Here is a 23820-nt window from a genome sequence, read left to right on the forward strand (position 1 = left end):
CGCCCTGGCGACTGACCTGTGTGGCCTCTGGCTTCCGGTTGGCTTTGACCAGAGGGAGGCTCTGGATGTAGGGAGGAGAGCGAAGTCGGGAATCTGCTCCTCCTGCCCCTTTGCTGCTGCTGGCCTTAGTCTGGCTGGTCTCCTGCCCCCACCAAGGTTCCTGCAGGTTCTAGTAACCGCTGCCCTGTGCCTCCTCAGGCCTGGGGAGGAAAGGGGACTTGCTGTTATCAACTCCAGGGTTCTGCACCATCTTGGGGGCTTCCCTACCTCCTGCCCACATCCTTATAAACGGGCCCGTGTTTAATCACTTCCCAAATGACCTAAGTTGTGGTGCCAACCCATTTGTGGGATTGTGGGCCATTGTGTTGTTCTCTCGTGTGATTTGCTAGTTTTCTATAATAGTCACCTTTTGGGGCATCTAGTGAACTCATGACTCCTCATTTCCTCTGAGAACCATCTACCCAATCCCAAGGGTGGACCCATAACTGATTGGTCTGGAGTAGAGACCAGAAACCAGCTGGGCCAGCCAGATGCTCTTTCCTGGAAGGTCCAGTCAGGACTGGAGAAAGCCTGCCCCGTCTTGGTGGAGAGATATCCTATGAACAAAGAAAGAGGAGGTAAAGAAAGAGATAGGACAAGAAATGGCCCTTGACCCTAGAAGTCTGTACAGACCCCAGTTCTAGCCCCTTCCTAAGTCCTGGCATCATGGCATCTTTGACCACCTGTGACACTCAGCCCTAAGGCCTTGTAATAACCGCCCCCCACCTTTTAACATAAATGAGCTTGAATTAACTCAACCAAATGACTCCTGAGTAATACAATCATGAATTACTCTCACAATTAGAAAATAACTATAAGAGATATATTTTTTAAACTTTTTACTGTGAAATGATTATAGACTCACAGGAAGTAGCAAGAATAGTACCCAAAGGCTCACATATGCTCCACACCCAGCATCCTTCCATGGTGGATCCTGTATGGCTCTAGGACAATATAGAAACCAGGAGATGGATGCTGCTGCATGGTTGGTAAACTGACTGCAGACGTCATTTCTCAGCATGTTAAAATCTGCACTTGCCTGTATGGATGTATGTGCAGTTCTATGCAGTTTTATCCCAAGAACAGACTCATACATCCACCACCATCATCAAGATAGAGAACTGTCCTGTCATCAAAACAAAACCCTCTTAAGCTGCCTTTTTGTATTGCGCTCACTCCTCATGCCACGCCCTGGAAACCACCGATCTCTTCTCCATGTCTATACTTTTAGCTTGTGAATGTTGTATAATGAAATTACATAGTATTGGTAATTCTTTGTGGAGATTGACTTATTTTTACTAAGCATAATGCCCTTCTGGTCCGTCCAACTTGCTGTGCCTACCAGTAGTTCAGTCCTTATTACGGAGGAATATTCCACTATGCAAATGTCCCAGAGCTTATCCAACCGTTCACCCATAAAAGAACATTGGGTTGTTTCCAGTATTTTGCTATTATGAATTAAGCTGCTATGAACCTTCACGTATAAGTTCTGATGTGAACATAAATTTTAATGTCTCATGGATGAATGCCTAAGGTCATATGGTAAGTGCATGTTTGGTTTGGTCAGAAACTGCTAAACTATTTTCCAGACTGGCCATTTGGTACTGGTAATTCGTGGCTACCATTTGGCTTTCCCACCAGCAATGGATGAGAGATCCAGTTCCTCATTCCTCTCTTTCTCTTTTTGGATCTTCTTGTGGGTTACTTGAACTTCTTTAGAATTCCATTTTATCTCCAGTGTTTTGGAATATTGAAAGACAGCCAAGTGGAGATGTAGCATAAGGACAGGCAGCTGGGTGTGCCAGCCTGGAAAGCAGGGAAGAGCATGGGTATCCATGTACACAGTGTCCTTGGCATCTAGATGGTATTTAAAATCATGGGAAAGATGAGGCCACCCAAGGAGAGAGAAGGCTCAGGCTGGGCCCTGAGTGAGCCAAGTGGTCACGTCAGGGAGATGAGGAGGGGGGCCAGCAGAGGACCCTGTAGAAGGAGCTCCTAGAGCATCGAAGGAAGACCTCCTCAGTGGTGTTCATCAGAGATGTGCTTAGAACTTTTTCAACCAAATTAAGGCAATTGTAGATACATACAGTTCTGCCATCACTTTTATAATTTGCTGTTTTGAGAATATTCTTCCTTGTCATTAAAGATGCTTTTACAACATAATTTTTAACGATTGCATAGTTTTCCATTGTAGAGCTACATTATGATTTATGTTTTTTGAAAGTTTCTTCTAAAATCTTGTCCAGGGTCAAAATCAAATGTACTGGCCTCTATTTTCTGGAAGTAGCTTCTGCTTTTTGGAACTCAGGTCTATAGTTGCTTCTGCTGTTTCCCACATTCTTTTGAGCACATCAGACATTCACCAATGTCTTCTATATACTTTTCTAGCCCTCAAGAATTTAATATGTTCAAAGTCCCGTGATCCCTCCCATAAAACTTAAAAGTGCAGTGCTAGACCCGTGCCACCTATTAATCCTCATGATACCGTGTTTAACCTTCTGAGCAACCTGTGTGCTTGTTTTTGTCATCCCCTTTTAGAGATGAGGACGCAAGCTCAGAGGGTGTGTGTGGCTCCCTCCCATTACAGCAGCTGGACAGGGCAAATCTCAGGTCTCCTGACCCAAAGTCTAATGCATAGTGCAGCCTCTCTCTGGCCAGTGTTGATTCTGCCCTCCATGCTTTGGAGACCATAATCCCTGATAGAATAGAGACCAAACGAGTTCAGCAGCTCTGTGTTGTCATCTGTTAAATTTCACCATCTGTCTCGGGGTGGGGGAGGGCTCTTTCTTGTTTCTCTGAGCATAACTAAAATCTATTTTGAAAGCTGACCCAACATCACCTGGGAACCTTAGTGTTTGGTGGCTGTTTGCTTTCTTGACACTGATTTTGCCTCTGCCCCTCTTTCATGACCAGTCTAACAGGAATCAAGAATATAGGTTTGAAGTTAGGCTGACCTGAGTTTGAATCCTGAATCTTGGCAGGAGCTATGTGAACTCAAGTGACTGCATCCATCTGTACCTTGGTTCTTTGGGTGAACACCGTCTTCCCATTTCCCATGCCCTGTGTGGTCCTCCCACTCCACTTCAGGGACCCACTGAGGAGCAGAAAACAGCAGGAGTGATGCTGTGCTGTTCCAGCTCTAAGCCAGAGGAAGACCTGGTGGCCTCCTCTTTTATGCTTTGGGGAGCTCTGAGCCATCATGGAAGAGGTCAGGTTGCCTACTAGCAAGCCCATGAGAAGAAGCTACATGGAGAGGCAGGGAGAAGAGAAAGAGGTCCTCCTACCCCAGAATCCCAGCTCAGCCTGGCCTTCCAGCTGTGCATGCCGGGGCCCCAGCCCCGATGGGCCAGCCAGGCCAGCCCCCAGGTGGAACAGAATGCCCAGCTGAGTCTAGTCAACCTACAGAATTATGACACCTAATTGAATAGCCATTGTCTTAAGCCACTGAACGTTGGGATGATCCTTGAGACATTAATTGTCCACACTAATTGTGAAGCATTAATTAATATAGTGCTTAGCACGACGCCTAGCACATAAGAGCTTAATAGATGAGAGCAACTCTTATTTGACTTTGTCAAGGCCCCGGTGGTTTGAGAGCTCCTTTGAGACTAACCTCTTGAACACATGCTTTTGACAAAAAATCTTGAGGAGCTATCTGAATCATTGAAGATACAGTAATCTGAGCCATCAGCACCACAACCAGGTAGAATTAGCCTCCATTCACTCTCTACCTGGAGATAATAAATTGGCAGCCGGGGGGCTAAAGGCAGATCAGGGGCTGAACCCACTGCCACGATGGTGTCTTGGTTTTTGAGATCTCTGTTGCTTTACTCAGTCCATGCTAAGGGTACCCTGGTTTGGTGTCCTGGAGACAGGAGCTTCTTGTAGGCTGTGGGCCACTAGGAAGGTGATCTTCCCTTGTGAGACAGGCAGTCCTTCTCTGGAGGACCTGGGAAGATGCGGTTTGCTTTGATGTGCAGGGCAAATAGGGTGGAGGGTCTACACTGTTCAGCCAGTCTCTTTGTCTCATACAGCATTCCTACTTCCATTGGCTAATTGTTCCATATCCTACAGGTCTGGACAAGAGAGAGGGTGGAACTGGGGTGCCTAATCCAGCTTAGGCTGCCCAAGGAGTAATGACAGGTGAAGACTTGCCCTGTCTTAGTCCACTTGAGCTGCTATAACAGAATATTATAGACTGAGTGGCTTATAAACAACAGAAATTTCTTTCTCGTAGTTCTGGAGGCTAGAAGTCCAAAATCAAGGCACCAGCCCATTCAGTGTCTGGTGCAGGCCCATTGCCTGGTGTGTCCTCCTATGGTAGAAAGGCAGAGGGAGCTCTCTGGGGTCTGTTTTAGAAGGGCACTAATCCCATTCATGAGGGGTCCACCCTCATGACCTAATCATTCCCAAATGCCTATGTCCGTATACCATCACATTGGGATAAAGTTAGTGCCAGAGAAATACTGAAATCTACATTCAAGAGGCATCTAATTTAAATTAGATTAGAAACTGCTGACTCAGTTTCCAACATATAAATTTTGGAGGGACACAAATATTCAGTGTGTAGCACACCCCAATGAGGACACTGGGGTGCTGATCTCTATGCAGCGGTGACCCTGGACCTGTCCCCTGACACACAGGGGTCAGGATAAGTCATGCTGTAGTCGTATTCAATTATTTTATAATTAATAAGCTAAAACTCTTCCTTTGCAATGATAATCTGCAGTTAAAAGCCATTTTCATGCACAAGGTGTCACTTTTTTTTAAGGTGTAAGTACACTGAGACTTCGATGCACGCTGGTGGAGGAACGGGCTGTTTCCTTTTCCACGAGCTCACAAGAAAAGAGCAGCTCAGACAAAAAGACCAAGGTTGTTACGCTTGTCATAGCCACCCACACTTCCTGGAATGTCCTTTCTTAGTGACCTGGGAGCTGGGGGAGCAGATGTTTCACAAGGAGATTCCAATGAGCAAATACCACCAGAGTTTAGGGCACCAAACGGGGTGTCGGCTGTGGGATATTCACTGCAATGGCTAGAACAAGGGGGCATGTGGCCCAGGAGCTGGGATGGCGTGTGAGGTCGGAGCAGGCTGCAGAGGTCTTCCTGGATGATTCTAAAACTTTAGATCTTTATCCTGCAGTCCGAGGGAGGCAACGAGGTTGGAAGCAGGTGAGTGACATTATTTACTTTGTTTATAGGAGAAGAAAATCAATTCAGTTTAAGTTCAAGATGCCCGATGTCAAGAACGTAGGAAGTTGAATAGATGGGCATGGAAGGTGAGGGAATGAAAGATACTGGGATTTGGGGCTGGATTCATTAGCATAGATATGGTGAGTGATGTGAGGATAGGAGATTAAGGGAAAAGTAGCTAAAGCAAAGACAACAAATGTGTAGCATGCGTGTCCCCACCTCCCTTCCCGTGCCTGTGGCAGGCATTGCTAATCGATCACAGCACCCTCTCTTGCAGAGCCCAGTGCTGAGGAAGTCAAAGGGAAAGGATTTCTAGAAGATAGGCCGGTCAACAGAGTCAAATGCTCACTCGGTAAGATCAAACAGGATGTAGACCAAAAACGGCTGGGGGGTTGACATGCAGGAAGGCATTGGAAGTTTCTTAACTCTCTTACAGAAACTGTTTTCTGTTGTTTTAGCTTTATGTTTATATTTTCTTTGATAAAAGTAAACTTGCAGAATAAAAATATAAAAATATAAAAAAATAATATTCACCTATAATTCCATCATGATTGGTAACACTCTGACACATGTATTTCCAGTCTTTTTTTTCTACAAGTGTACAGCTGTATATCATTACATACTTGCAGTCATACTGTAGACACAATTTGTGTCCTGAGTTTTCACTTAATATCATTTCCAATTATTTACTTATTTTCTCTCTTCATGGTTATAAATGTGGGCATTTTCCAGATTTTGCCATTATAAATAATGGCTTTAATAAACTCTTTTTAACGGGTGCCTGGGTGGCTCAGTTGGTTAAGCATCTGCCTTTGGCTCGGGTCCTGATCCCGGGGTCCTGGGATCGAGCTCCAGGTTGGACTCCCTGCCCAGCGGGGAGTCTGCTTCTCCCTTTCCCTTTGCCCCTACACCCCCCCATGCTTGCTTGCTCTCTCTCTCTCGCTTGCTTGCTCTCCCTCTCTCTCAAGTAAATAAATAAAATCTTGTAAAAAATTAAAAAATAAACTCTTTTTAAAACAATCTTTTTAAAAAATATCAATATTTCCTTAAGATCAATTTTTTTTAAAGATTTTATTTATTTATCAGAGAGAGAGAGACAGAGGCAGGCAGAGGGAGAAGCAGGCTCCCCGCCGAGCAAGAAGCCCGATGCGGAACTTGATCCCAGGACCCCGGGATCATGACCTGAGCCGAAGGCAGACACTTAACCGACTGAGCCACCCAGGCGTCCCAAGATCAATTTCTAGAAGTGGCCAAAATACTTAAAGATTTTAAGACTCCTGATATAATAAAGTGCATTTCAGGACCATTTTATTAATTGGCATTGCCACCAGCAGAGCATAAGGGTATTTAAATGAATGCACCACTTTTTACTATCCCGTTGTTGTTTTTTCTGAAACGATACAAATCCTTGATGGAAACCAGATTATAGTATAATACCATACGATATACAAGTATGTAAGTGTATATATACATTGGTATATGTACTTACACATACACACACACACACACACACATAAATATCAGTATCAATGCAATAGAACCAATATCAGAGCAAAAGACTTATCATCCTCCTACAGGATAGTGCTAAGCAAATCCCTTTCTCCCTGGCTTAGACGAAGAGAAAGAGAAACATTTGTAAAGCCAATCGCTGACCTGGTACACTGTGGGTTCTTAAACACCAATCAATGAATGAAAACCTTCTCCTAAGACCTACTTCATTCTTGGAGCCCCAGCCACCTGATAAAGGTAATATCATCCCAGTTTTACAAAGGAAGGGAACGGAGGCTTAGTGGGGGTAATTAACTTTCCCAAGACCATGTAATTAGCTAAGTGCTGGAACCCGAATTCACAGGCACAGCCTGTCTCAGTTGAGAGTCTGTGCTTTCTTCCTGTACCGCGAACTACATTGCAGAGAGCGAGCCAGCTAGGCGCACGGAGAGGGGTGGGGCTGACAGCTTTCTGAGGCTCACTCCTGGTTTCCCGTAGCTAATGTCTTGGTGGAGATGCCCCACCCCCAGTAGGAAGTCCATCCTCTAAAGGCAGCTAGACACTGTCCCTCTTCTCTGTCTGGTATGTTTTATTTATTTTAAAAAGATATTTATTTATTTGTTTGTTTGTCAGAGAGAGAGATCACAAGCAGAGAGAGAAGCAGGCTTCCCGCTGAGCAAGGAGCCCAATGCGGGGCTCGATCCCAGGACCCTGGGATCCTAACCTGAGCTGAAGGCAGACTTCTTACTTACTGAGCCACCCAGGCGTCCCTGTCTGGGTGTGTTTTAGAAAGATTTTAGCTTCTGAGCGCTCTCCCCAAATCTGCACATGTTCACCACCCCAAGAGCTCTCTGAACCCCATACTCTGGGGGTTTTATGGAGGCTTCATCACATAAGCGTGATAGATCACTGAGTCCATTTCCAGCCCCTCATCCCTCTCAGGAGAGTGGGAGGCAGGGCTGAAAATTCCAAGCTTCCAACCACTGCCATCACCCAGGGAATTCCAAGGAATTTAGGAGTTCTGTGTCAGAAGCCAGGGCCAAAGACCAAATATTATAACAAAAGATGCTACTGGTGTTCTTATCACTTAGGAAGTTACAAGGGTTTAAGGAGCTCTGTGCCAGGAACCTGAGGCAGAGACCAACATAATCACATTCTGTTATCTCACGGGGCGTTAGCCTGACTTGTGGGACAAAAGTCAGCTCTCAGATCATAGTTACTATGTGATTGTGTAACAAAAACCCTTTACTGATGAATTGGGCAGTTGGGAGCCTTTTTCTGAGAAATTCTGGAGGAGCAGGATCTCTCCCCGTGATAAATCTTCCTTTGAAGAGGCCCTTTGTTTACTCTCCTAGAACCTCGATCTAAGAGCTTGCTTGGGACCAACATCCAAGTCACTGATGTATGGGCTGCAGAGTCCACCTTCTGTTTTTGCAAATTCAGAGATGCTCAATTTTCACTCTTCCTGTGGTGGTTTTCTTTCTCCTTGCTTTTTCTTCCCTTTTACCCACTGTTTCTCAGGTGGGGGCAGTGTTCTGTGCACCTTCGAACTTGTGCCCTGCTGAGTTTGGGCGGCAAGGAAGGAAGCCGCCGCAGTCCGGGACCTCAGCGCCAAGACCTCACTGTTCTTCCCTCACTGCGCCTCGCGCGCCACTCGGTGGCTTCTGTGACCCCACTTACCTGGGACACTTCGAATCACTAGGTGGTTTCTCACGTTTCCTCTTTGGTTTCTGTTGGTCATAGGATCTCTTGGTGATAACCCCGAAGGGGCCATGTTTGGGGGAGGCAGGACCAGACGTGATTGGACCCGGAGCCAGATTCAGCTTCCTGAGTTTAGAGGGGAGCGCAGCTTCAGCCTGCCCCTACCTTTCCCCGGAAGGGCCCAGTGAGGAGACAGCTCGACAAGCTCCAGATCACACCGCTTTGCAGCTCAGCTCCATCCTCTAGTGGGCCGGGATGGCCCACTTCCCTAGTTTAGAACCATCCGGAGCCTTTCCTGGATGGAGCACGGCGTGTTCTGCCTGAACAGAAGAATTTGACTCTCCCCAGTTGTTTCTCTCCATAGCATTCATCTTTCCATATTTATTTTTAAATCGTAATGAAATATACATGAAATTACTGTTTTAACCACTTTTAACTGTGCAGTTCAGTAGTGTTAAGTACATTCACACTGTTGTGCAACCATCACCACCATCCTTCTCCAGAACCTTTTCATCCTCCCAGAATATAACTCTGTCCCCGCGAAACACTAATGCCCCACTCCCCTCCCCCACCCCTGGCAGCCGCCCTTCTACTCTCTGTCTCTAGGAATTTTCTGTCTCCAGGTACCTCATATGAGTGCAGTCACACAGCATTTGTGACTGGCTTATTGCACATCGCAGCACGTCCTCAAGCTTCATCCATGTTCTGGCACCTTCCTTTTGAAGGCTGGATACTATTCCATGTGTGTATAGACCGCACTTTGCTTCTCCGTTCGTCTGCCAACGAACGCTTGGCTATAGAATTAATTCAACAAACATTTTCTGAGTGCCAGTGATGTATCAGGCACGGTGCTTGCTCCTGGAGGTGAGATTGCTATTGAGGTAGACTAGGAGGTCCCCACCCAGAGGTGAAGAAGCATTAACAATAATGGCCAAAAGTAATGGCAGTTTCTTTCAAGTTCACAGAGACACCAATGACTGTTCCTAATTTATGTATCCTCCACAATTTTTAATAAAACCTTTGGCACCTGATTTAAAAAATGAATAAGTAGCAGAGGGGCGCCTGGGTCAGTCAGTTAAGCATCCAAGTCTTGATTTCGACTCAGGTCATGATCTCAGGGTCCTAGGATCGAGCCCCACATTGGGCTCCACGCTCAGCAGGGAGTCTGCTTGAGATTCTCTCCCTCCCCCTCTAAAATAAATAAATCTTTAAAAAAATGAATAAGTAACAGAAATATTAACAGAAAAGCTTGCAAATCACTATATGTACTTTACATCTTTGAGGCGGTGCTCCTCATGGAAAGTTTCAGTCACAGTTATAAGACGGATGTGCTTATCACCACTTGTACTTCTGTAGGTACAGTGACGAGAATAGCTATGTCGGTATTTCTCGGTGTCCCATGAATAAACAGCAGGAGTTTCTGGTTTCCCGTGCTGTCCCAGGGTAGCAGCCCCTGAGGGCCTGGCCACAGGCTCCCAAGGACACCGTGTGTCCCCCCCTGCTTCTGCACCCCACTGATCTATTTTCCTCTTGCCGCCCTGTGCTTTGTTCTCTGCAACCATCTCATGAAACTGCATGTTTTAAACACTGTTTGGTTTACCACCGCACCCTGCGATGTGTCTTCTTTACCACGAATGGTTGCTCTGTAGATTTCTAAGCGTGTTAAAAGTGCCCTGCCTCAGCCAGAGCAGTTCCAGCAAAGCTGCCCAAGATGGTGTGCGTCCTCGTAGAAGTTTATACAGCTACACATCTGGTTGCTGAACTGTTCTAGATCTCCCTCTTGTGGGCCATCGACGGAATAAAACACACCAATTATATCTAAGAGATGGGATGAAGAATCTCGTAGATGATAAGGAATCAATTTCTGTGAATCCTCTGAGTTCATTGGGACCTTTCATTGTTTTTATTATGAAATGTGGTAAATCTATAAAAAGTATGTAGAGAATATGAAAATACCCATGCACCCCCACACCAGCTTTATGAAATCTTATTTTGCCACATATGTACTGTAAATCTTTTTTTTTAAACTAAAATAGAAAAGTTGAGGGCCCCTGTGTACCCTCCCTTTCTGCACACGCCTTCTCCCCCGGGTAACAGTTACTCTGAATTGGTATTCATTACTCCCACACGTATTTTTATATTTCCCTACATACATGTGTGTCAAGACGATACAAACTATTGTTTTTCACCTTCTCAACTTCACGAGGGACGCTATCACACCAGGTGTGTTCTTTACAATTTGTTCTTCTCCCTCCGTGTTATACAGGTGAAGGTTATCCTTGTGGTTCATTTTCTCTCATTTTCCTCTCCCGTATATATATTTTTAAAGATTTTATTTATTTGAGAGAGAGAGTGCGCGTGAGAGAGAGCACAGCAGGGGGAGTGGCAGAGGGAGAAGCAGGCTTCCCGCGAAGCAGGGAGCCCAATGCGGGGCTCGATCCCAGGACCCCGGGATCATGACCCGAGCCGAAGGCAGACGCTTAACGACTGAGCCACCCAGGCGCCCCTCTCCCGTATATTGCTGATCGTATGAATCCCACAGTATATTTACCGATTCCTTTATCTGGTTTATGAGGTTGTTTTGAATTTTCCCCACAACAAGCAAGGTCGTACCCAGCATTCTTACACTCACCTCCTGGTCCGTAAGTGTATATTTCTCTAAGGTACATCCTAAGGGCGGATTGCTGGGTCATCATGTTTGGTGCATATGCGCAACTTTTCTCCATATTGCCAAGTAGCTCTCGAAAGGATTGCACTATTTACAGCCCCCTACCTCCCTGTCTCTCTCTCATCTGCCAGAGGGCAGCCAGGTGGCAGGAGCAATCCCCACCATTAACTGAGCACCTTGTTAGCCGCATTAGCTGCCTTAGCGAGAATGTTTTGGTAATGACAACGGTCTTCTGAGGCAGGCATTATCCTGTTTACAAGAAACCAGAGCAGTCCAGGAATCTGCCCGAGGCCACAAAGATAACAAGCAGCAAAGCATCACTAAACCTGACCCAGAGCTGTGTGCAAACACCTGTAAAGACTCGCCGCCCCCCCCCCCCCCCCGCAGGGTAGAGAGGGATGGAGGGGAGACGCCCCTCCCACAGCAGCCTATCGGTCTGGTTGCTGAGAGCTGAGAGGGGAAAAAAAGGGACCCCCGTTTAATTTTTTTTTTTTTAGCATTTGATAAAATTCGATGGAAATTCTTTTTATTTTGTTTTATTACGTTATGTTAGTCACCAGGCAATACATCATTAGTTTTTGATGTAGTGATCCACGATTCATTGTTTTCGTATAACACCCAGTGCTCCATGCAGTGCGTGCCCTCCTTAATACCCATCACCGGGCTAACCCATCCCCCCACCCCCCTAACACCACCAGTTTGTTTCTCAGAGTCCATAGTCTCTCATGGTTCATCTCTCCCTCCGATTACCCCCCTTCATTTTTCCCTTCCTTCTCCTAATGTCCTCCATGGTATTCCTTAGGTTCCACAAATAAGTGAAATCATATGATAATTGCCTTTCTCTGCTTGACTTATTTCACTTAGCATAATCTCCTCCAGTCCCATCCATGTTGATGTAAAAGCTGGGTATTCATCCTTTCTGATGGCTGAGTGATATTCCATTGTATATATGGACCACATCTTCTTTATCCATTCGTCTGTTGAGGGGCATCTCGGCTCTTTCCAGTTTGGCTATTGCGGACACTGCTGCTATGAACATTGGGGTGCATATGGCCCTTCTTTTCACTACATCTGTGTCTTTGGGGTAAATACCCAGTAGTGCAATTGCTGGGTCATAGGGTAGCTCTATTTTTAATTTTTTGAGGCACCTCCACACTGTTTTCCAAAGTGGCTGTACCAACTTGCATTCCCACCAACAGTGTAAGAGGGTTCCCCTTTCTCCACAACCCCTCCAACATTTGTTGCTTCTTGCCCTGTCCGTTTTTGCCATTCTAACTGGTGTGAGGTGGTATCTCAATGTGGTTTTGATTTGAATTTCCCTGATGCCAATGATGATGAACATTTCTTCATGTGTCTGTTAGCCATTTGTGTGCCTTCTTTGGAGAAGTGTCTGTTCATGTCTTCTGCCCATTTTTTGACTTGATTATTTGTTTTTTGGGTATTGAGTTTGAGAAGTTCTTTATAGATTTTGGATACCAGCCCTTTATCTGTAGGCTCTTCAATAAATGGTGCTGTGAAAATTGGACAGCTGTATACAGAAGAATGAAACCCGACTATGCTCTAACACCCTACACAAAGATAAACTCAAAGTGGATGAAAGACCTCAATGTGAGACAGGAATCCATCAAAATCCTAGAGGAGAACATAGGCAGTAACCTCTTTGCCATGGGCCACAGCAACTTCTTTCAAGATACATCTCCAAAAGCTAGTGAAACAAAAGCAAAAATGAACTCTTGAGACTTCATCAAGATAAAAATCTTCTGCACAGCAAAGGAAACAGTCAACAAAGCAAAGAGGCAACCCACAGAATGGGAGAAGATATTTGCATTTAATTTTTTAAATTATGAAAGTCAGCATACATACACAAGAACATATGTAACACGAATGTATAAGTAAGGAAAAGCAATAAAATGAACGGGGGGTAAGAAGGGAGAAAAACAGAAACTAAGGCATCCAGATACCTACGGGGGAAAACACATCCCTGTTAGAGAATCATATTGGAAAACTGTATTTTTTAAATTATGTATTAGCTTTCCCTTCAATGACTAGGAATCAGTGATCGTTTTATGACGGAAACCTGCTTTCCCCTGTGCTTGGCCGAGCTGACTTCAATCCGGTGTTGTGATCGTATGAATACCACGATATATTCTGCAGAGGTGGCGAGGACCATATTACCCGAGGTGACAGCCAGGTAGCTGACTGGAAACAAAGAGAAAAACAGAAATGAGAGTCGGGTGAAAGAAAAGGAGACAAGGGAAACGTATTCTATACTCTGCAGCTGCTCTCTGCTCAGCCCCCAGTAGAGCTGTGCGTCATGTTTTGTCTCTTGGTTTTGCACATTTTCTAAAGAAACTTCCCCCTTTTATTTTAAGTGAGAGAAGGACTTAAGTATTCCAGAAATCAAAGGAGCCTGATATTTCATTGAAGGTTGGACATCTACTTACAGGAGAAAAACGCTAGGGTGCTTGTCTGCTTTTGTTTTGGTTTTAGCCTATATATTTTACAAAAATACGTCCATTGTATATTCAAGGTTTTAATGTTTGCTTTAGTTAAAAAGAAAATGACGCCCGAAACAGAGCAGTCGAAGCAAACCAGAAGTGAATGTTAACAAGCATTACAGGAAGTCGACAGGAAGCCAGAAGTGTGGGTATGGAAGTGAAAAACTTCAAAAAACCCATCAAGAGCATAGCAGGTGAGGGGGGTAGTTTTCTTAGCATAAGTCAAAGAATATAAATCACTTCATGTACCTTTTTCCCCAGTTTGTTATGTGTGGTAAAATACATACGACATAAAATTTATCATCTTAGCCATTTTTAAGTATACAGTTCAGGGGTATAAAATGCATTATGTATCTCCATCTTGTAAAACTGAACAAGAACTCCCCACACCCCTCCCCATCCCTCCCCAAGCCCCTGGCAACCACCTTTCTACTTTCTTTATGATTTTGACTACTCTTAACATGTAAGTGAAATCATACAGTACTTGTCTTTTTATGGCTGGTTTATTTCACTTAATATAACATCCTCAAAATTCATCCATGTTGTAGCAGGTGTCAGAACATCCTTCCCTTTTTTTTTTTTCCCTCAAGATTTTATTTATTTATTTGACAGAGAGAGACCCAGCGAGAGAGGGAACACAAGCAGGGGGAGTGGGAGAGGGAGAAGCAGGCTTCCTGCCGAGCAGGGAGCCCAATGCGGGGCTCGATCCCAGGACCCTGGGATCATGACCTGAGCCGAAGGCAGACGCTTAATGACTGAGCCACCCAGGCGCCCCACGTTACTCCTTTTTAAGGCTGAATAAGATTCCATCGTATGTGGATAGCACCTTTTGCGTACTCATTCATCCACGGATGGACACTTGGGTTACTTCCATGTTTCAGCTATTCTGAATAATGCTGTATAAAAAGATTCTTATTCTCCATGTGAACCGAGCTACCCACATCAGAAGTCTCCAAATAGGCTATTTCTCATTAAGTTATTAATATTTTGAATAACTAACCTAGGGCCCTAGAATTTATGTAATTCTCATCTTTAGAGCATCTTTGGCAGATATTCTTGGCCTCTCGGAACCAAAGATTGTGATTTGGGCTTTTTTTAAATGAATTGAAGACAAAACTGATTGTTCACTCAAGAGGCTATTGATAGACATCTACCAAAAGCAATTTTGGTATTATTTATCCAGGGCAACTGATCTCATTTGGCCAAATCTATTAATAGAATTTGAACCAATGTCTTGGAACAATGTCTTCTTCCCTATTGGAGATGTGAGCCACTTCTAGGATAGGAATTTTCAGATGCTTTCTTTGTGTCCCTGGTATAGACGACCACAGGTCTCAGGACACACTGCCTTTAGCTACTTTAACCAGGAGGTAGGTACCTGAAGATGAAAAGCATCTTCCCCCACACCCAAGTATTCACATCTTGTCCTTGCTTACACATTCCTTTGTCTTGTACTAAGTGTTATAACCTTGAATCAAATAAACAAAACACTGGTTTGTGACAGAAGCAAACAGTACATGATCTACCAAATAAGATGGACCTCCTTGGATATTAGCCAAAGGAGGTCTCTGTCTGGCCTTTATTACCAGATTCTCCCTTCTCCCCAACTCCACAGCCCCAGCCCTGGGCCCACAATAATCCCCCACACTCTAAGACGGCACACCATTAATTTCTAGAGGGAACCTCTCAAGTCACAACCCCGCTTGTGAGTTGCCTAAGATAACTGCCCACTTCCATGGGAAAAGCTTACTACATGGTTATTGAGGGAAATGCTATTTGGACCCTGAGATGGACAGAGATCCAAAGGATGGTTGCAGTGGATGCTTTGAATGGCTGGGAACCAGAGTGGATGGGGACTGGATTCTTCTGAAGCGTTCTTAGGACAAAGAACATAGGTTGGTGAGTTTGACCAATAGGTTATGGAGGAATTTCGAGGTAAGAGCAGTGTGTGGGGAGGGTTTGTAGGCCTTTGTCGCTGGAGCAAAGAGTCAGAAGAGAGGTTTTAGATGAATGAGCCCAATTGGGCTGGTGGGAGGGAGCCAGGCAGGGCTGAGACTAAGGTTACTTCGTTAATTTTTAATTCCCTTTTTCCTTCCTCCCTCCTTCTGTTTCCTTTTTACCCCCAAAGATATTCACATTTTGGCATTGGTTACCAATTCCTTCGTCTTAGGAGTCACAGTTACTTGAGGATTTATTTAGTGAAAGTCAACCAGCACATATCACATGTTAGGTACAGCGTCATGGAGAGCAGAGATGGACTAGTCTGGGACCTTCTCCTCCAAGTGCTTACAGTCCCCCCAAAATGCTTGGGATGGTATGCAATAATGTTTTTGCCTGTTTTCTTTTGATTTGCATTCCCTATTTCTGTTTCTCTACGCTTTGTTTTTTGTTCTGTTGTGGGTTTTTTTGCTACCCTTTGTTTTAAGCATTGCTTTTATCCCTCAGAAGACACAAGCCCAGAAAGAAGATGGTTTTCCTGGCTCTCAGTTTGAAGTTTTAACCTATCATAAGGTAAGATACGTTTCCCTTTTCCTTCTCAAACTGAGAGTAAAACTCAGGGCTGCTTTGTTTCTCCTATACTTGTTTAATTAAGATCGCCTAAGATAAAACTTGCCTGCTAATTTGAGATAAAACATGCACTGTTTCAGCCTCCTACTTTGTTTTTACTCATAGGGAAGGTTCCAGGCTTTCTGGTCACTCCCATGGAATTGACTGTCCTTGTCACAAATGCACCTTACTCTCTCCCCCACGTTCCTTACCCTCTGCAATTTTCATCTTCCTCCTCCGAACCTCCTCTCATCAGCTCCTACCAGCTACCTGCCTAGGGTCATAACTTTGTTCTATGCCTTTTGATTTTTTTTGCTGCCTTATCCTTTCCCCCTTATGAATTGGTTCTGATAACTGTGCCCCCTGACTCTCGGTTCTTTGGGACACCAGGCTGTAGCAACTCAATACACTTCTTATCTTGTATCTCCCCCTAATTTCTCACATGATTATTCTGTCTCTCTTCAGCAACCCCTGGGTAGCACCATGACTTCTATGTCCCTTATACCTACAGAAAAACACTGGACGTCTAGCATGTGCTCTGTTCTCTCATTCCTGGTCCTCCAGGAAGAACCCAACTCATCCTCCCCCGCCCCCCACCCCCGCCCTCCCCACCCCCACCCCTGCCTCTTACATACTTTGAAGCAGATGTCTGGTCCCAGGCTAAACAGAGTCAGCCTCCTCAGTGGGGGAAAGGTCAAATCTGCTCAGACATGTTAAGAAGACATTTCACAAGTGTTTGGCTGAACTCATGTACTAATATCTAGATATTAATATAGAGTAAAAAATTAAAAGGCAGCCAAACAACCCTTTGGTTCATCTTTGAGTCCCTTGAGGTATTCTGAAAGCTTCTTTTTTCATGTTGATTTAAAAAAAAAAAAAGCTAAAAATGAGATCTAGCCTAGATTTTGCCCAAGATGAGGCTTTTCCTATTTCCTTGGCTGAGGAATGAGGATTCTGACTCTCTGGAAGGACCCTTTGAACTCTGGAAGTTCCGGATTCTACCTGCTGCTCGGAGCTTCCAGGCAGGGGCCCCTGGCTGCTGGCGATGCCCCATGTGACATCACAAGGGCTTTGTGACACACTCGCTGCATCTTGTGTAATACCAGGCAGGCAGGGCAGCTCTGCCCAATCAGCTATGTGCTCAGAATCCAGGCACTATAAAGTCAGCCATTCAGAAAAATATCTCATCTTTCAGATCATTCAACCTAGACTCCTGCCTAATTTCACCTGTGACTCAGCTTAGACAATTTATCAACTACAGAGCAGTCAATGTCTTAATGGTAGGTGGGGGAGCTCGGTGTGCTGAAAAGTGGGAACAACGTTGGGGGGCTCCTTCCATCTGGAATCAGTGGAAGCCGCGCATCAAATCACTGAATCTTGAATGGAAGGCTGGCTCTGGGGATTAGAATTAAGAAGATCTGAGTTTTGGGGTGCCTGGGTGGCTCAGTCGTTAAGCGTCTGCCTTCGGCTCAGGTTGTGATCCCAGAGTCCTGGGATCGAGCCCCGCACGGGGCTCCTTGTCTGGCGGGAAGCCTGCTTCTCCCTCTGCCTCTCCCCCTGCTTGTGTTCCCTCTCTCGCTGTGTCTCTCTCTGTCAAATAAATAAATAAAATAAAATCTTAAAAAAAAAAAGAAGATTTGATGGGTGGGGGGATGGGTTAGCCTGGTGATGGGTATTGAGGAGGGCACGTTCTGCATGGAGCACTGGGTGTTATGAACAAACAATGAATCATGGAACACTGCATCAAAAACTAATGATGTAATATATGGTGATTAACATAACAATAAAAAAATTTTTAAAAAAAGAAGATTTGAGTTTTAAAAAAGAGGTTATGGCTACCAGGGTGGATTATGCCACTCTAGAGGTAGGCTGGGCATTTATAATGACTTCAGTTCTCGAAAATCTAATTATTTATAGAAAATTTAATTGTGACATCATCTAAAGCATTGCCTGTTTTTCTGACTCTGAAAAGACACTTTAAAACAAACCCAATAACTGAATCCAGATTTAGTTTAGGGTTTCGGTTTTTCAGTGTGTACCTGTATATGCGCATTTGTGCATTTGGTGGGCGTGGGGGATTTTTTAAAGATTTTATTTATTTATTTATTTGAGAGAGGGAGAGAGAGAGAGAGAGAGAGAGAGAGCACAAGCAGGGGGAGCGGCAGGCAGAGGCAGAGGGAGAAGCAGTCTCCCCGCTGAGCAGGGAGCCGGATGAGGGGCTCGATCCCAGGACCCTGGGATCATGACCTGAGCTAAAAGCGGACACTTAACTGACTGAGTCCCCCAGGCACCCCAAAGATTTCTCTTTTAAAGTGTAATTCGTCCAATCAAGACTTCACCGTGCAATGAGGATTTTGTCAGGGTGTAAAAGCCTATGTTTTGGAACGCTCCAATATGAATAAACACCCAATCCAGGTTTACACCCCCTCCCCTGATCTAGGATCCTCAGGACTGAGCCCATGCACGGGCCGCTGATTCCACTGGGTCCTGATGCCTGGGGGCAGGGTGGGGGGAGGTTCTGCAGTTCCTTGGGGACACTTTCTTTCCTCTCTGAGCTGGGCCCAGCACCTTCCCAGCCAGGCTATGCTGTAACTTGAACCTAGTTATTGATCAGGTGGCCAGGAGGGGACTGGGTAGGGGGAGGGGCGGTCCGGAGGGAGGGCATGTGTTGCTTTTGACGCATCCTAAAGCAAAGGAGCAGAGCTGGCCTTTAACAGGGGTGAGTGGGCCATTCCTATAGGCCCAGAGGGTGGGGCCCCGTGGCGCTCCACCCATGCACCCCCGTCCCGAGTCTCAGCGCCTCCCTCCCTCGCTGGACAGAAGAGCCAGATCTGAGGAAGCCACCTTCCCTTACCACCAAGCCCTGCACCCGGTTCTCAACTTTCTCTGCCCTTCCCACGTAGATGAGAGTCTCTTTATGTGTCGCTAAGGAGGCCAGATTGAAAGTTCGCCTTCAAGTGGGGACTAATCACCCTCAGCCTTTCATTGCCTTTCTCAAATGCATCTGTAGCATCCGACAGCAGCCCTTTTGATTCCACAGGTTTTTTTGGTGTGTATGTTTTAATTTTATTTATTTGAGAGAGAGAGAGCGTGCGCACGAGCAGGGGCAGAGGGAGAGGGAGAAGCAGACTCCCCACTGAGCAGGGAGCCCTACACAGGCTGGATCCCAGGACCCAGAGATCATGACCCCAGCCAAACGCAGACGCTTAACCGACTGAGCCACCCAGGCCCCCGATTCCACGGTTTTTATACTTGCTACTCCCTGCCCCCATCTCTCAAATGCCCCAACCAGAACGTTCCTTTCCACCAGTATTCCATCCCAATTCCCCACCAGTGAAGTTGGACAAAGCGCGTTGCTTCAGCCCACCAGCGGCTGTCAGAGCACCGCCTTCCCACCAGCAATGGGGTCTTAAGGGCCAGGCGGCTAGGGGTGATCCAGCCCCCAAATCCCATTTTGGTGTCTATTTCCCAGGACCACCCCCACTACCAACTGTTGTAGCTCCAGTTCCTTAGGAAACAGGCTCAGAGACAGAGATTTGCATGCAGGTACTTTATTGGCACCGGTTTGGGAGCCAACACCTGCAAGTGAAGGAAACTGGGTCAAGCAGAGTGTTAACCTTAAAAATAAAACCACTAGCTATTTTGTCAGCAAAAATGGGTTTGAGGAATAGCAGAGACTTGCGACCCAGGACAAGAAAGCTATAGCATAATCTTAAGCAAGTCTGCAGAACAAACAGAAGAATGGTCTTTTATAGAATAAGGGGGAAGTTGAGAAGGCGGTAATAAAAAATTCATTTGGGCCGTATCACAATCCCTCATTGGCTGAGCTGTGACTGTCCCTCATTGGCTGGGCTGTAGTTACAGTTCCTCATTGGCTGGGCTGTAGTTACAGTTCCTCATTGGCTGAGCAGTGACTGTCCCTCATTGGCTGGGCTGTCGTCACAGAACCTCATCCGCTGGGCCAGGGGAGAAGGAAACTTTCCTTCCTCTTGCTGGGATGATAAAATACTAACCCTACAAGGTGCCCCTTTTCCTGTTGGGTCTGCAGTTGACAAGGAGTGCTGGGCAGGAGGGCTCCCCCTGCAGCCTCCTGACTCCCTTCTAAAGGAGATTTCCTTTTATTTTCACAAGAGAAAGAGGCTAGACTGTGATGTGGTTGCAGGAGGGACCTCTGTCAGTCCCATGGGCAGCTCTGGGCTGGATGGGTCTGCAGAGTAATCCCAAGTTGAAACAAGGCAGTTGGGCCCATCAGCCAGTCTTTAAACACGAGTTCTCTCAGGGAGGGGGAACCTAGGGCAAAGCAGCTTGCCCCATCAAAGGTAAGTCTGGGGAAGGGACTCGGCTGTGAGCCAGTACTCGAGGCAGTAGGGTGGAATGGGCGCCCCAGCCCCAAGGTAGGATCTAGTGGCACCACATAGCACCACTGCATAAGACATTGTATCCAGGTGTGTTCGGGTCTCTTTCGGGGGGCAAGGTGCTGCCCTGGTGGTTTGATGCCATGCACTTGTTGAGAATACTGGGTTCTGTGGGGCAGGAATGGTCTCTAATGTGAACAAGAGCAGTAAGAGCCGGTGGCTCAGTGGTTAAGCGTCTGCCTTAGGTTCAGGTCATGATCCCAGGGTCCTGGGATGAGCCCCACACCGGGCTCCCTGCTCAGCAGGGAGTCTGCTTCTCCCTCTGCCCCTTTGCCCCTCACCCCGCTCTGGTGCTCTCTCTCACTCTAAAAAAAAAAAAAAAAAAAAAAAAAAGGCAGTAAGAGCTAGAGCACGTATGCAGTCTTGTTCCTAGTGCATGCCTAAGGTCAAAACTGTGGAAGCCAGACTCTTTCCTCCAGTCAGAGAAATGGGATAAAAATGGGAGACAATACAAAATGGTCAGATGCAGGAAGACACTTGGAAGAATCAGAGCGTGGAGAGGACCCACACCAGAGGGTCCTAGAAAGAGGGTGATACTGGAGAGCTCAGGAGGCTCATATCCTTGATTCCCTCTTCCCCTGCCAGGCTGTCACGTTATTTAAAGGGTTGGGGTGGGAGAGAAGGGGCTGCTCTATGCATGTGTTTACAAGCATTGGTGCCATTTGATAGGTACTGTGTGTAATCTCCATTTTTAATTTTTTTGTTAAAGTAATGCATACATTAAAAAAGCCTAAAATAAAAACAAAATCTTACAGAGTCAGCAGGCCCCTGCCCAGTTTCCACCCTAATCCTCAGTACAACTCCCCAAAAGCAATGACTTTCAACTCTTTTAATATATTTCGTAGGACAGTTGCCTTCATATTTTAAATAATATTCTTAGGCTTCTACTTCTTGGCTTATTTCACATATCAACTTCATTTTTCTTACACGACTTCCATTTTTTAGAATTTATTTTCCTTATGAATCTATAGCCAGTGTGTTACATCACTCTACAAATATCATTCCTTAATTTTTACCATCAGATAAGTCATCTACTTATATTTTCCCACCCCATATCATCTATCAAATCTGATATATTTTTGACCCATCTCATTTTGGGGGAGGGGTGGAGTGCCAGAGTTCACTGTAGCCTGGGGCCCCCCCCAGCACAGCCACCCTCTGGGGCCATCTCTGCCTCTCTCCTGGGTTGGATCCACCACCCTGGGCCATGTCTTCTTTGTTTACTCTTTGTTTTGTTGGCATTTGCAACCCGCATGTAGTCTCCCAAAAAAGAACACATGGAGTGTAATTCTTTCTGAGTCCTTTACAGATCTGAAAATGTCTTTATTCCTCTCTCAAGCTTAATTAAAATTTGACTAAAGAATTCTAGGTGAAATACCATTATGAAGCCATTTCTCTATAGTCTTTAAGAACCCAGTGTTGGGGCGTCTCTGTGGCTCAGTCGGTTAAGCCTCTGATTCTTGGTTTTGGCTCAGGTCATGATCTCAGGGTTGTGAGATTGAGCCCTGCATTGGGCTCTGCACTCAGCAGGAAGTCTGCTTGAGACTTTGTCTCCCTCCAGTTTGTGCGCTCTCTCTCTAAAATAAATAAATAAATCTTTAAAAGAAATAAGAACCCAGTGTTTTTGTTGAGAAGTTTGATATCCTTCTGAAACTCCTCCTGTATGTCAACTGTTTCTTCTGCACCTGGAAGCTTTTAGGATACTTTTACATTCATTGCATTGGGCATTTTGTGAGCCCTTTTAGTTCTGGGGAAAATATTCATATTACTTATTTAATAATTTCCTGTCCTCCATTTTTCTCTGATCACCTTTTGGAACTCTTTTTACTAGTTAGATGTTATACCTCCTAGAATGAAATACCACATCTCTCCATGTTTTCTTATGTTTTCCCTTATGTCATATTGTTATGCCTTCCAGAATATTCCTTTCACACTATTTTCCAACCTTCTAATAATTTTTTTTAGTTTTCCCCATCATGTTTTAGGTTTCAGCAACCTTTTTTTGTTCTGTAATGTTTTCTTTATCATAGCCTGCTTCCCTGGTTTTATGGGAATAGTGTCTTCTTGACTCTCTGTGAGCAATCAAAACCAGTGTTTTGATTTTTTGAAAGCTCTCATTTATTTGTTCCCCTTTCCTGGTTCTATGTGTATTTTCCCTCTTTCTGGAGGTTTTCTTCAAATGCCTAGGTCAATCCTTGGCATTTGTATCAGTTTGCTAGGGCTCTTATAACAAAATGCCACAGACTGGGGGTGGGGGACAGGTGGCGCTTAAACAACAGAATTTATTTCCCTCCATTCTGGAGGCTAGAAGTTCAACATCAAGGTGCCAGCAGGGCTGATTTCCTCTGAGGCTTCTCTCCTTGGCTTGCAGATGGCCTTTCCTCTGGGGCATGCACCCCAGGTGTCTCTTCCTCCTCTTACAAGGACACTGGTCCAATTGGATTACAGCCCACCCTTGTGGCCTCATTTAAACTCAGTTACCTCTTTAAAGACCCTATCTCCAAATAGGGTCTTTTTAGGAGCCAGTACTTCAACATACGATTTTAGGAAGGACACAACTCAGTGCATAACAGCTTTCTCTTCCAGTTGAAAAATGAGACACTAACCCACTGGTGGGAATCTTTGCCCATGGCACTATCTTCAAGTGACACATGGGGCTAGCTGCTTTTTTGGGCACTCCATTTCAATGTGGGGGACCTATCTTCTCACCATAGAAAAATTCTCCTGTCTCCTACCTCAGGTATAGCGACCTGGCTGCCAGGAGCCTGTGTGTGAGATGGGGAAGTGTGCAGGGTGATCAAACCTTCTGGATCCAAGGGATCCCCTTGACTTCAGCCCTGACCTTCCTTCTGTAGAGGCTGAGCCTCCTCAGTCCCATGTCTCCAGAGAAGAAATTGCCAGGCTCCCACCTTGACTTTAAGGCACAGAGAGGGGTGAAGAGAGTTGACTGCTGTGTGTATAAATATGTGGTCTTCCTGAAGCCTCCCCACTCTGCATCTGACCTGCCTGCACCTCCAGTGCCCTGGCTGCCCTGGGGTTCCACCTCAGAGTCCCCTCCCTGTGCACGTGGGGTCCTGGCTTCCTCCGGCTTCCCGCTTGTTACCTCACGTCCAGCAGCTTCCAGTCTTCCAAACCTGTGTTGAAATCTCAAGTGCACTGAGCTTCCCTCTACCACTCTTTTCCCAGGGGAGTTTTTAGATTTGTTTTTATTCACAATTGTGTCAAGAGGAAAGGCACAGACACACATTTTCAATCTGTCATTTCTAAAGGA

General features: G+C 45.5%; 1 protein-coding gene across 1 annotated transcript in view; it reads left to right on the plus strand.

Annotated features, from left to right (window-relative positions):
• The first annotated feature begins 17224 nt into the window (after positions 1–17224).
• GALNTL5 (polypeptide N-acetylgalactosaminyltransferase like 5) overlaps positions 17225–23820 on the plus strand; it is a 62183-nt gene continuing 55587 nt past the window's right edge. The window contains exon 1 of the mRNA XM_025862219.2: positions 17225–17414. The gene's annotated coding sequence lies outside the window, so the exon portion shown is untranslated. The remainder of the gene's footprint in view (positions 17415–23820) is intronic.

The sequence above is a fragment of the Callorhinus ursinus genome, unplaced genomic scaffold (assembly GCF_003265705.2).
Source record: "Callorhinus ursinus isolate GAN/ISIS: 27379988/994484 unplaced genomic scaffold, GSC_fseal_2.0 scaffold80, whole genome shotgun sequence".
Lineage (NCBI taxonomy): Eukaryota > Metazoa > Chordata > Mammalia > Carnivora > Otariidae > Callorhinus > Callorhinus ursinus.